Here is a 12680-nt window from a genome sequence, read left to right on the forward strand (position 1 = left end):
GGTGTGGGTCCCTGTGCCCAGGCAGGGTGCACCGAACCCGGGCAAGGCCTCTGTAAAGGGCCCCCGACAGACTTCCAGGCCTCGGGACATTTGACAGAGAACCAGGGCGGGAGGCGCGGGTCCCTGTACCCAGGCAGGGCGCGCCGTCCTTGGGAACAGGATGGGCGACAAGTACCCCTGACAGAATGTGAGTCCCGGTTGTCGGCCAGGGGGAGGTGTGGGTCCCTGTGCCCAGGCAGGGTCCACCGAACTCGGGCAATGCCTCGGGAAGGGTCCCCCGAAAGACTTCCAGGCCTGACGATTATCTCGAAACCGAGAACCGCTATGAGAACGGATTCGAAGGCTGAATCCGGGTGACAGTTCCACGAGTCGGGCATGACAGAGTGGCACGCGTTCATAAAACTGCATAGCAGCGTGGCGACCGGCTACCTCAGAACGGCCACCTGCCTGGGGATAGCAGGAGAGCGAGAAGCACGGCTGCTCTCTCGGGGTACGCCAGGGCCGAGCGCGGGCTCGCCTGCGGAAGAACCCCTGCCTTCTCCCACGGTGAATTCCGGGGGAGACGGGGGCCGGTTCACGTACCCGACCCGGGGCTGGGCGGTCCCCGGGCAAAGCCTCCAGAAGGGTCCCCTTGCACGCACAGACCCGGAGAGGCTAAGAGGGCGGGAGGCGCGGGTCCCTGTACCCAGGCAGGGCGCGCCGTCCTTGGGAACAGGATGGGCGACACGTACCCCTGACAGAATATGAGTCCCGGTTGTCGGCCAGGGGGAGGTGTGGGTCCCTGTGCCCGGGCAGGGTCCACCGAACCCAGGCAAGGCCTCTGGAAGGGTCCCCCGAAAGACTTCCAGGCCTGACGATTATCTCGAAACTGAGAACCGCTATGAGATCGAATTTGAAAGCCGAATCTGGGCGACAGTTCCATGATCTGGGCATGAGAGAGTGGTACGCGTTCATAAAAGTGTATCGCAGCATCGCGACCGGGTACCTTCGAACGGCCACCTGTGCCAGAGAGCTGGGACGTTGAGCCAGTTGAGCAACTTTGGCGGGCGGTCCGCCGAGGTTCCCCAGACCCTGGGGAGATGTGCGCGTGGGCTGTCCCCCCTCTTTGGACCGGAGGGGCCTAGCTAAGGGCATATTTCTCGATTGATCTGGCAAGGTGCGATCTGGCGGGGAGCTACCCTCTCGTTTGGCCGGGCTGTGGAGCCCGTGTCAGCGAAGGCGAGAGGGTCTTGTTCACCCTGATGCCGCATCGCACTGGGGCTCGGGGCCCTTAGGGTATACCCCCTCCCGGTGGAACTCCTGCTGGGAAAGGGGTCGTCCCTCCCGAGAGGCAAGCTTGAGTGGAACGGAGTTGGGACTCCCAGAGGTGTCCGGTGCCCGGCTGAGGAGAGCGGGCCGAGCTAATAGCATTATTCGCAATATCTCCAGATGGTGATTTTGACGCACGATCCGGCGGGGAGCGACCCTCTCGTTCGGCCGGGCTCTGGAGCCCGTGTCGGCTAAGGCGAGAGGGATTGCTCCCCTGATGCTGCATCGCACCATGGCATGGTCCGGAAGGGTATATCCATCTTTGAAGGTCACTAGATCGATCTATTGTTGCGTGATCACGAAGGGCCCTAGGGAGGGCGGCCGGGTGGTCCGGCAGGAAGCGTAACCGCGTCCCGGTGCGGGAGAACCAAGGCCCCACAGGGTCCTCGAGGCTGCCCGCGAGACTCCGGTCCCGTCTCGGCACGCCTCGTTCCCCGGGCCTCTCCCCTAAGCCGTGGGTGTCGGAGTGCGCGCAGCAGGACCGCACCTCAGCCGCCCTCCCTCGGCCTCCCTCGCGGAGGGGGGCCGAGCCGTCCCAGAAAACGCCAGGGGGACGGCTGCCCGATGGCCACTGGACCCCGCTGAGCCCACCCTGGCAGGGGATCCTTGGAGAGCGGACACCTGGAGGAAGGCAGCGGGACCGCCGGGCGGGTGGGCGGACCCCGACGGGCCGCCCGGCGGAGCTCCTTCGTAGGCTGAGCGTAAAATTGCCAGAGTCCCGATTGACATGCCCGGGGGGGCTAAGCGTGGGTCCCTGCATCCCAGGCAGGGTGTGCCCACCCCGGGCATGGGATCCCCGAACCCGGAGTGGTGGAGGGGTCGGTGGTCATGAAGGCCCCTAGGGAGGGCGGCCGGGTGGTCTGGCAGGAAGCGCAACTGTGCCCCGGTGCGGGAGAACCAAGGCCCCACAGGGTCCTCGAGGCTGCCCGCGAGACTCCGGTCCCGTCTCAGCACGCCTCGTTCCCCGGGCCTCTCCCCTAAGCCGTGGGTGTCGGAGTGCGCGCAGCAGGACCGCACCTCAGCCGCCCACCCTCGGCCTCCCTCGCGGAGGGGGGCCGAGCCGTCCCAGAAAATGCCAGGGGGACGGCTGCCCGATGGCCACTGGACCCTGCTGAGCCCACCCTGGCAGGGGATCCCCGGAGAGCGGAAGGCAGCGGGACCTCTGGGCTGGTGGGCGGACCCCGGCGGGCCGCCCGGCGGAGCCCCTTTGTAGGCTGAGCGTAAAATTGACAGAGTCCCGATTGACATGCCCGGGGGGCTAAGCGTGGGTCCCTGCATCCCAGGCAGGGTGCGCCCACCCCGGGCATGGGATCCCCGAACCCGGAGCGGTGGAGGGGTCGGTGGTCATGAAGGCCCCTAGGTAGGGCGGCCGGGTGGTCTGGCAGGAAGCGCAACTGCGCCCCGGTGCGGGAGAACCAAGGCCCCACAGGGTCCTCGAGGCTGCCCGCGAGACTCCGGTCCCGTCTCGGCACGCCTCGTTCCCCGGGCCTCTCCCCTAAGCCGTGGGTGTCGGAGTGCGCGCAGCAGGACCGCACCTCAGCCGCCCTCCCTCGGCCTCCCTCGCGGAGGGGGCCGAGCCGTCCCAGAAAACGCCAGGGGGACGGCTGCCCGACGGCCACTGGACCCCGCTGAGCCTACCCCGGGCAGGGGATCCCCGGAGAGCGGACACCCGGAGGAAGGCAGTGGGACCGCCGGGCGGGTGGGCGGACCCCGACCGGCCGCCCGGCGGAGCCCCTTCGTAGGCTGAGCGTAAAATTGACAGAGTCCCGATCGACAAGCCAGGGGGGCTAAGCGTGGGTCCCTGCATCCCAGGCAGGGCGCGCCCACCCTGGGCACGGGATCCCCGAACCCGGAGCGGTGGAGGGGTCGGTGGTCACGAAGGGCCCTAGGGAGGGCGGCCGGGTGGTCCGGCAGGAAGCGCAACCGCGTCTCGGTGCGGGAGTACAGGGTCCTCGAGGCTGCCCGCGAGACTCCGGTCCCGACTCGGCACGCCTCGTTCCCCGGGCCTCTCCCCTAAGCCGTGGGTGTCGGAGTGCGCGCAGCAGGACCGCACCTCAGCCGCCCTCCCTCGGCCTCCCTCGTGGAGGGGGGTCGAGCCGTCCCAGAAAACGCCAGGCGGACGGCTGCCCGACGGCCACTGGACCCCGCTGAGCCTACCCCGGGCAGGGGATCCCCGGAGAGCGGACACCCCGAGGAAGGCAGTGGGACCGCCGGGCGGGTGGGCGGACTCGGACAGGCCGCCCGGCGGAGCCCCTTCGTAGGCTGAGCGTAAAATTGACAGAGTCCCGATCGACATGCCAGGGGGGCTAAGCGTGGGTCCCTGCATCCCAGGCAGGGCGTGCCCACCCCGGGCACGGGATCCCCGAACCCGGAGCGGTGGAGGGGTTGGTGGTCACGAAGGGCCCTAGGGAGGGCGGCCGGGTGGTCCGGCAGGAAGCGCAACCGTGTCTCGGTGCGGGAGAACAGGGTCCTCGAGGCTGCCAGCGAGACTCCGGTCCCGACTCGGCACGCCTCGTTCCCCGGGCCTCTCCCCTAAGCCGTGGGTGTCGGAGTGCGCGCAGCAGGACCGCACCTAAGCCGCCCTCCCTCGGCCTCCCTCGCGGAGGGGGGTCGAGCCGTCCCAGAAAACGCCAGGCGGACGGCTGCCCGACGGCCACTGGACCCCGCTGAGCCTACCCTGGGCAGGGGATCCCCGGAGAGCGGACACCCCGAGGAAGGCAGTGGGACCGCCGGGCGGATGGGCGGACCCCGACGGGCCGCCCGGCGGAGCCCCTTCGTAGGCTGAGCGTAAAATTGACAGAGTCCCGATCGACATGCCAGGGGGGCTAAGCGTGGGTCCCTGCATCCCAGGCAGGGCGCGCCCACCCTGGGCACGGGATCCCCGAACCCGGAGCGGTGGAGGGGTCGGTGGTCACGAAGGGCCCTAGGGAGGGCGTCCGGGTGGTCCGGCAGGAAGCGCAACCGTGTCTCGGTGCGGGAGAACAGGGTCCTCGAGGCTGCCCGCGAGACTCCGGTCCCGTGTCGGCACGCCTCGTTCCCCGGGCCTCTCCCCTAAGCTGTGGGCATCGGAGTGCGCGCAGCAGGACCGCACCTAAGCCGCCCTCCCTCGGCCTCCCTCGCGGAGGGGGGTCGAGCCGTCCCAGAAAACGCCAGGCGGACGGCTGCCCGACGGCCACTGGACCCCGCTGAGCCTACCCTGGGCAGGGGATCCCCGGAGAGCGGACACCCCGAGAAAGGCAGTGGGACCGCCGGGCGGGTGGGCGGACCCCGACGGGCCGCCCGGCGGAGCCCCTTCGTAGGCTGAGCGTAAAATTGACAAGGTCGAGATCGCTGTGTGCGGGGTGTTTGGGACCGGTCCCTGGACCCCCGGGAGGGTTCGCACACCCCGCGCACGGTATCCCCAGAGAGGGCACACCCGGAGGAAGGCAGCGGGACCACCGGGTGGGTGCGCGAACCCGCACGGGCGGTGCAGCGTGGCCCCGAAGTAGGCTGAGCGTAACATTGACAAGGTCGAGATCGCTGTGTGCGGGGTGTTTGGGACCGGTCCCTAGACCCCCGAGAGGGTTCGCACACCCCGCGCACGGTATCCCCAGAGAGGGCACACCCGGAGGAAGGCAGCGGGACCACCGGGTGGGTGCGCGAACCCGCACGGGCGGTGCAGCGTGGCCCCGAAGTAGGCTGAGCGTAACATTGACAAGGTCGAGATCGCTGTGCGCGGGGTGTTTGGCACCGGTCCCTGGACCCCCGGGAGGCTTCGCACACCCCGCGCATGGTATCCCCGGAGAGGGCACACCCGGAGGAAGGCAGAGGGACCACCGGGTGGGTGCGCGAACCCGCACGGGCGGTGCAGCGTGGCCCCGAAGTAGGCTGAGCGTAACATTGACAAGGTCGAGATCGCTGTGTGCGGGGTGTTTGGGACCGGTCCCTGGACCCCCGAGAGGGTTCGCACACCCCGCGCACGGTATCCCCAGAGAGGGCACACCCGGAGGAAGGCAGCGGGACCACCGGGTGGGTGCGCGAACCCGCACGGGCGGTGCAGCGTGGCCCCGAAGTAGGCTGAGCGTAACATTCACAAGGTCGAGATCGCTGTGCGCGGGGTGTTTGGCACCGGTCCCTGGACCCCCGGGAGGCTTCGCACACCCCGCGCATGGTATCCCCGGAGAGGGCACACCCGGAGGAAGGCAGAGGGACCACCGGGTGGGTGCGCGAACCCGCATGGGCGGTGCAGCGTGGCCCCGAAGTAGGCTGAGCGTAACATTGACAAGGTCGAGATCGCTGTGTGCGGGGTGTTTGGCACCGGTCCCTGGACCCCCGGGAGGCTTCGCACACCCCGCGCATGGTATCCCCAGAGAGGGCACACCCGGAGGAAGGCAGCGGGACCACCGGGTGGGTGCGCGAACCCGCACGGGCGGTGCAGCGTGGCCCCGAAGTAGGCTGAGCGTAACATTGACAAGGTCGAGATCGCTGTGCGCGGGGTGTTTGGCACCGGTCCCTGGACCCCCGGGAGGGTTCGCACACCCCGCGCATGGTATCCCCGGAGAGGGCACACCCGGAGGAAGGCAGAGGGACCACCGGGTGGGTGCGCGAACCCGCACGGGCGGTGCAGCGTGGCCCCGAAGTAGGCTGAGCGTAACATTGACAAGGTCGAGATCGCTGTGCGCGGGGTGTTTGGCACCGGTCCCTGGACCCCCGGGAGGCTTCGCACACCCCGCGCATGGTATCCCCAGAGAGGGCACACCCGGAGGAAGGCAGCGGGACCACCGGGTGGGTGCGCGAACCCGCACGGGCGGTGCAGCGTGGCCCCGAAGTAGGCTGAGCGTAACATTGACAAGGTCGAGATCGCTGTGCGCGGGGTGTTTGGGACCGGTCCCTGGACCTCCGGGAGGGTTCGCACACCCCGCGCATGGTATCCCCGGAGAGGGCACACCCGGAGGAAGGCAGCGGGACCACCGGGTGGGTGCGCGAACCCGCACGGGCGGTGCAGCGTGGCCCCGAAGTAGGCTGAGCGTAACATTGACAAGGTCGAGATCGCTGTGCGCGGGGTGTTTGGCACCGGTCCCTGGACCCCCGGGAGGGTTCGCACACCCCGCGCATGGTATCCCCGGAGAGGGCACACCCGGAGGAAGGCAGAGGGACCACCGGGTGGGTGCGCGAACCCGCACGGGCGGTGCAGCGTGGCCCCGAAGTAGGCTGAGCGTAACATTGACAAGGTCGAGATCGCTGTGTGCGGGGTGTTTGGGACCGGTCCCTGGACCCCCGAGAGGGTTCGCACACCCCGCGCACGGTATCCCCAGAGAGGGCACACCCGGAGGAAGGCAGCGGGACCACCGGGTGGGTGCGCGAACCCGCACGGGCGGTGCAGCGTGGCCCCGAAGTAGGCTGAGCGTAACATTGACAAGGTCGAGATCGCTGTGCGCGGGGTGTTTGGCACCGGTCCCTGGACCCCCGGGAGGCTTCGCACACCCCGCGCATGGTATCCCCAGAGAGGGCACACCCGGAGGAAGGCAGCGGGACCACCGGGTGGGTGCGCGAACCCGCACGGGCGGTGCAGCGTGGCCCCGAAGTAGGCTGAGCGTAACATTGACAAGGTCGAGATCGCTGTGCGCGGGGTGTTTGGGACCGGTCCCTGGACCTCCGGGAGGGTTCGCACACCCCGCGCATGGTATCCCCGGAGAGGGCACACCCGGAGGAAGGCAGCGGGACCACCGGGTGGGTGCGCGAACCCGCACGGGCGGTGCAGCGTGGCCCCGAAGTAGGCTGAGCGTAACATTGACAAGGTCGAGATCGCTGTGTGCGGGGTGTTTGGGACCGGTCCCTGGACCTCCGGGAGGGTTCGCACACCCCGCGCATGGTATCCCCGGAGAGGGCACACCCGGAGGAAGGCAGCGGGACCACCGGGTGGGTGCGCGAACCCGCACGGGCGGTGCAGCGTGGCCCCGAAGTAGGCTGAGCGTAACATTGACAAGGTCGAGATCGCTGTGCGCGGGGTGTTTGGCACCGGTCCCTGGACCCCCGGGAGGGTTCGCACACCCCGCGCATGGTATCCCCGGAGAGGGCACACCCGGAGGAAGGCAGCGGGACCACCGGGTGGGTGCGCGAACCCGCACGGGCGGTGCAGCGTGGCCCCGAAGTAGGCTGAGCGTAACATTGACAAGGTCGAGATCGCTGTGCGCGGGGTGTTTGGCACCGGTCCCTGGACCCCCGGGAGGGTTCGCACACCCCGCGCATGGTATCCCCAGAGAGGGCACACCCGGAGGAAGGCAGCGGGACCACCGGGTGGGTGCGCGAACCCGCACGGGCGGTGCAGCGTGGCCCCGAAGTAGGCTGAGCGTAACATTGACAAGGTCGAGATCGCTGTGCGCGGGGTGTTTGGCACCGGTCCCTGGACCCCCGGGAGGCTTCGCACACCCCGCGCATGGTATCCCCGGAGAGGGCACACCCGGAGGAAGGCAGCGGGACCACCGGGTGGGTGCGCGAACCCGCACGGGCGGTGCAGCGTGGCCCCGAAGTAGGCTGAGCGTAACATTCACAAGGTCGAGATTGCTGTGTGCGGGGTGTTTGGCACCGGTCCCTGGACCCCCGGGAGGGTTCGCCTACCCCGCGCATGGTATCCCCGGAGAGGGCACACCCAGAGGAAGGCAGCGGCACCGGCGGGCGGGTGTGCGGACCCCGGCGGGACGCACGACAGTGCTTCAGGCCGACCTTCTTAGGCTGAGCGACAAAGTCCCGATTGACGTGTGTGTCCCTGTGCCCAGGCAGGGTGCACCGTCCTTGGGCACAGGATCGTCGACGCGGACCCCCCCCGCGGCGGGGAAGGGGAAGCGTCGACATTTGCGACATAGTCGAGCGAGGACGACGTCCGGTCGGCCGAGGGCCCCCGATGCCCCTGGACCCCCCGGGGTGGGCCAGACGGAAAAATGTCAAAGTCTGGTTGTCGGCCAGGGGTAAGTGTGTGTCCCTGTGCCCAGGCAGGGTGCACCAAACCCGGGCGAGGCCTCCGGAAGGGTCCCCTGACAGACTTCCAGGCCTCGGGACTTTTGACATAGAACCAGGGCGGGAGGCGCGGGTCCCTGTACCCAGGCAGGGCGCGCTATCCTTGGGCACAGGATCGTCGACGCGGACCCCCCCGCGGCGGGGAAGGGGAAGCGTCGACATTTGCGACATAGTCGAGCGAGGACGACGTCCGGTCGGCCGAGGGCCCCCGATGCCCCTGGACCCCCCGGGGAGGGCCAGACGGAAAAATGTCAAAGTCTGGTTGTCGGCCAGGGGTAAGTGTGTGTCCCTGTGCCCAGGCAGGGTGCACCAAACCCGGGCGAGGCCTCTGGAAGGGTCCCCTGACAGACTTCCAGGCCTCGGGACTTTTGACAGAGAACCAGGGCGGGAGGCGCGGGTCCCTGTACCCAGGCAGGGCGCGCTATCCTTGGGCACAGGATCGTCGACGCGGACCCCCCCGCGGCGGGGAAGGGGAAGCGTCGACATTTGCGACATAGTCGAGCGAGGACGACGTCCGGTCGGCCGAGGGCCCCCGATGCCCCTGGACCCCCCGGGGAGGGCCAGACGGAAAAATGTCAAAGTCTGGTTGTCGGCCAGGGGTAAGTGTGTGTCCCTGTGCCCAGGCAGGGTGCACCAAACCCGGGCGAGGCCTCTGGAAGGGTCCCCTGACAGACTTCCAGGCCTCGGGACTTTTGACAGAGAACCAGGGCGGGAGGCGCGGGTCCCTGTACCCAGGCAGGGCGCGCTATCCTTGGGCACAGGATCGTCGACGCGGACCCCCCCGCGGCGGGGAAGGGGAAGCGTCGACATATTCGACATAGTCGAGCGAGGATGACGTCCGGTCGGCCGAGGGCCCCCGATGCCCCTGGACCCCCCGGGGTGGGCCAGACGGAAAAATGTCAAAGTCTGGTTGTCGGCCAGGGGTAAGTGTGTGTCCCTGTGCCCAGGCAGGGTGCACCAAACCCGGACGAGGCCTCCGGAAGGGTCCCCTGACAGACTTCCAGGCCTCGGGACTTTTGACAGAGAACCAGGGCGGGAGGCGCGGGTCCCTGTACCCAGGCAGGGCGCGCTATCCTTGGGCACAGGATCGTCGACGCGGACCCCCCCGCGGCGGGGAAGGGGAAGCGTCGACATATTCGACATAGTCGAGCGAGGACGACGTCCGGTCGGCCGAGGGCCCCCGATGCCCCTGGACCCCCCGGGGTGGGCCAGACGGAAAAATGTCAAAGTCTGGTTGTCGGCCAGGGGTAAGTGTGTGTCCCTGTGCCCAGGCAGGGTGCACCAAACCCGGGCGAGGCCTCCGGAAGGGTCCCCTGACAGACTTCCAGGCCTCGTGACTTTTGACAGAGAACCAGGGCGGGAGGCGCGGGTCCCTGTACCAAGGCAGGGCGCGCTATCCTTGGGCACAGGATCGTCGACGCGGACCCCCCCGCGGCGGGGAAGGGGAAGCGTCGACATATTCGACATAGTCGAGCGAGGACGACGTCCGGTCGGCCGAGGGCCCCTGATGCCCCTGGACCCCCCGGGGTGGGCCAGACGGAAAAATGTCAAAGTCTGGTTGTCGGCCAGGGGTAAGTGTGTGTCCCTGTGCCCAGGCAGGGTGCACCAAACCCGGGCGAGGCCTCCGGAAGGGTCCCCTGACAGACTTCCAGGCCTCGGGACTTTTGACAGAGAACCAGGGCGGGAGGCGCGGGTCCCTGTACCCAGGCAGGGCGCGCTATCCTTGGGCACAGGATCGTCGACGCGGACCCCCCCGCGGCGGGGAAGGGGAAGCGTCGACATATTCGACATAGTCGAGCGAGGACGACGTCCGGTCGGCCGAGGGCCCCCGATGCCCCTGGACCCCCCGGGGAGGGCCAGACGGAAAAATGTCAAAGTCTGGTTGTCGGCCAGGGGTAAGTGTGTGTCCCTGTGCCCAGGCAGGGTGCACCAAACCCGGGCGAGGCCTCCGGAAGGGTCCCCTGACAGACTTCCAGGCCTCGAGACTTTTGACAGAGAACCAGGGCGGGAGGCGCGGGTCCCTGTACCCAGGCAGGGCGCGCTATCCTTGGGCACAGGATCGTCGACTTGGACCCCCCCGCGGCGGGGAAGGGGAAGCGTCGACATATTCGACATAGTCGAGCGAGGACGACGTCCGGTCGGCCGGTGCCGACGCGCCGACCCGGACCCCACGGAGTCGAGGGAAAATGTTAAAAGTCTGGTGGTTGGCCCGTGGGAAGTGTGTATCCTTGTGCCCAGGCAGGGTGCACTGAACCTGGGCAAGTCATCTGGAAGGGTCCCCTGACAGACCTCCAGACATGATGATTATCTCAAAACTGAGAACCACTATGAGATCGGATTTGAAAGCCGAATCCAGGCGACAGTTCCATGAGCTGGGCATGTCGGAGTGGTACGCGTTCATAAAAGTGTATCACAGCATCGCGACCGGGTACCTTCGAACGGCCACCTGTGCCAGAGAGCTGGGACGTCGAGCGAGTCGAGCCAGTCTGGCGGGCGGTCCGCCGAGGGTCCCCCGTCCCCCCGGACCCCCAGGGTGGGCCAGACGAAAAATCGTCAAAGTCCGGTTGTCGGCCAGGGGTAAGTGTATGTCCCTGTGCCCAGGCAGGGTGCACCGAACCCGGGCAAGGCCTCCGGAAGGGTCCCCTGACAGACTTCCAGGTCTTGGGACTTTTGACGGAGAACCAGGGCGGGAGGCGCGGGTCCCTGTACCCAGGCAGGGCGCGCTATCCTTGGGCACAGGATCGTCGATGTGGACCCCCCCGCGGCGGGGAGGTGGAAGCGTCGACAGACTCGACATAGTCGAGCGAGTACGGCGGGCGGTCTGCCGAGGGCCCTCGACACCCCTGGACCCCCAGGGTGGGCCATACGAAAAACCGTCAAAGTCCGGTTGTCGGCCAGGGGTAAGTGTGTGTCCCTGTGCCCAGGCAGGGTGCACTGAACCCGGGCGAGGCCTCCGGAAGGGTCCCCTGACAGACTTCCAGGCCTCGGGACTTTTGACGGAGAACCAGGGCGGGAGGCGCGGGTCCCTGTACCCAGGCAGGGCGCGCTATCCTTGGGCACAGGATCGTCGACGTGGACCCCCCGCGGCGGGGAGGCGGAAGCGTCGAGCGAGTCGAGCGAGTACGGCGGGCGGTCCGCCGATGGGCCCCCGGCCCCAGGGGTGGTGCCGACGCGCCCCCCCGGACCTCACGGAGGCGAGAAAAAAAATGTCAAAGTCCCGGTTGTCGGCCAGGGGTAGGTGCGGGTCCCTGTGCCCAGGAAGGTCAACCGAACCCGGGCAAGGCCTCTGCAAAGGTCCCCTGACCGACTTCCAGGCCTGACGATTTTCTCGAAACTGAGAACCGCTATGATATCGGATTTGAAAGCTGAATCCAGGCGACAGTTCCACGAGTTGGGCATGTTGGAGTGGTACGCGTTCATAAAAGTGTATCGCAGCATCGCGACCGGGTACCTTCGAACGGCCACCTGTGCCAGAGAGCTGGGATGTCGAGTGAGTTGAGCGGGTTGAGCCAGGGCGGGAGGCGCGGGTCCCTGTACCCAGGCAGGGCGCGCTGTCCTTGGGCACAAGATCGGTGATGCGGACCCCTGATGAATGTCAAAGTCCCGGTTGTCGGCCAGGGGTAGGTGTGGGTCCCTGTGCCCAGGCAGGGTGCACTGAACCCGGGCAAGGCCTCCGGAAGGGTCCCCTGACAGACTTCCAGGCCTTGGGACCTTTGACGGAGAACCAGGGCGGGAGGCGCGGGTCCCTGTACCCAGGCAGGGCGCGCTATCCTTGGGCACAGGATCGTCGACGTGGACCCCCCGCGGCGGGGAGGCGGAAGCGTCGAGCGAGTACGGCGGGCGGTCCGCCGATGGGCCCCCGGCCCCAGGGGTGGTGCCGACGCGCCCCCCCGGACCTCACGGAGGCGAGAAAAAAATGTCAAAGTCCCGGTTGTCGGCCAGGGGTAGGTGCGGGTCCCTGTGCCCAGGAAGGTCAACCGAACCCGGGCAAGGCCTCTGCAAAGGTCCCCTGACCGACTTCCAGGCCTGACGATTTTCTCGAAACTGAGAACCGCTATGATATCGGATTTGAAAGCTGAATCCAGGCGACAGTTCCACGAGTTGGGCATGTTGGAGTGGTACGCGTTCATAAAAGTGTATCGCAGCATCGCGACCGGGTACCTTCGAACGGCCACCTGTGCCAGAGAGCTGGGATGTCGAGTGAGTTGAGCGGGTTGAGCCAGGGCGGGAGGCGCGGGTCCCTGTACCCAGGCAGGGCGCGCTGTCCTTGGGCACAAGATCGGTGATGCGGACCCCTGATGAATGTCAAAGTCCCGGTTGTCGGCCAGGGGTAGGTGTGGGTCCCTGTGCCCAGGCAGGGTGCACTGAACCCGGGCAAG

The sequence above is a fragment of the Hyla sarda genome, chromosome 2 (genome assembly GCF_029499605.1).
Source record: "Hyla sarda isolate aHylSar1 chromosome 2, aHylSar1.hap1, whole genome shotgun sequence".
In the NCBI taxonomy this organism is placed as follows: domain Eukaryota; kingdom Metazoa; phylum Chordata; class Amphibia; order Anura; family Hylidae; genus Hyla; species Hyla sarda.